Here is a 1747-nt window from a genome sequence, read left to right on the forward strand (position 1 = left end):
GTTTGAGATGTTAACGTATGAATATGTTTTGTATACCATTTGATGTTCATTTAGGTACGGTTATAAATGATGCAATTAGTTTTGATTTAAATTGTGAAATTGGTTGAATTATTAAGGAATAAATTTTATGACCGAATATATGGTTAAAAGGTTGGCCATGCATATGTATTTTGGAAATGGTAAAGGGTTGTATATTTATATTTGGCTATCAACTGGTAAAATATGTTTTTACATGCCTATGATATGTTTTGTTTGTGGTTCGGCAACTAATGGTTAAGTTGTTAAGTTACATGCTTGAGTTTAAAATGTGCCTTATATGTGGTTTATGAATTTGGTAAATGATAGATTGATATTTTGGATATTTCATTAGTCAAGTGATATTGTAACTATGGTATGATTTGATTCGGCACTTATGTGTAAAATTGGTAGTTATTATTTTGGTAAAATGTGCAAAATTTGGTAAGACCAAATTTTATACTTAAGCTTAAGTGAAGTTGTTAATGCTGTATATATATATTAACGATTAATAAATCATGTGGTTTGGCTTGACTTAGTAAATAGTGAAGAAATGCATATTTATACATAGTGTTTATGAAAGGTAGTTTTATAAATGTGATATGAGTATTTTGTTTGTAAATGAGTAGTAAATATGTTAAGAATGGTTCTAAAATGTATATGGATGCCGTGTGATTGTGTTTGATTGGGAAGTAAATTGTTTGATTTAGCTCAAGAGCTTAGAGGATCAAAGTCGGATAAGGGAAAAGAGAAAGTAAACGAATAGCCGTGGATATCTAGTCGTCGACCACTTCCGAGGTTAGTTTTAAGTGATTAAACGTTGAGTAAATTCAATCATAATAGGACATAATGAGTTGATTTAAGAAGATATGATGTGGCCATGATATGTCTTAAACTCAAATGGTAAGTTCATAAGTGTTTGGACTTGGAAAAATAAGAGCAAATTGTAATAATTTGCTTTGGACAGCAGCAGTAACGTGATTTTAGAAAATCACTATAAATTGTTGGTGTGGAATTATAGGCTGAATAAAATATGTAATCAAAGCTTAGTTAGTCTAGTTTCTTATAAAAGAGACCGTGTAAGCAAAGAAATTCCCTATAAAGAGATATTTAAAGTTGTATGGGACAGTGTCAGAATGACTCTGAAATCCCCTATTCTGTATTTAGAAAATCATTATAATTTGTACAAAAATGGTTATAAGATAAAATTTATATGCTTAGACTCCTTAATGAGTCTAGTTTCAAATTAAATTAAATAGAACACATTTTGAATTCTGTACAATGAAAAATTTGATTCGTAGTGAAGAGTGGTCAGATTAGTCAAACAGTGAAACAGGGGAAATTTTAAGAAAAATCTGGTATTGATTGGCCAAACCTAAAATTCTGGAAATTTTATGGATGAAATACATACGAGTCTATATTCAGGGAAAATTAACGGCAAGTGATTTGGAGTTTTGTAGCTCCAGTTATAAATAATTTAGTGACTATTGCTCAGGAAAAACAGCTCGTAGTGAATATGTGATTTTGTTGTAAACATGGATAAAACTTGTTTTAGTTGCTCATAAGCTATTGATTAAACCCATACGTGAATTCTAAATTGTGATATTGCAAAACGATATATGAGTATTCGAATATGAAATGATAGTATGGCGTGAAATTGAATTATTCATTGGAAAATGATTGATGTAGATTTGGCCAAGACAAAGTGTATACATGATAGTATATGTGGTAT

The sequence above is a fragment of the Gossypium hirsutum genome, chromosome A01 (genome assembly GCF_007990345.1).
Source record: "Gossypium hirsutum isolate 1008001.06 chromosome A01, Gossypium_hirsutum_v2.1, whole genome shotgun sequence".
NCBI lineage: Eukaryota > Viridiplantae > Streptophyta > Magnoliopsida > Malvales > Malvaceae > Gossypium > Gossypium hirsutum.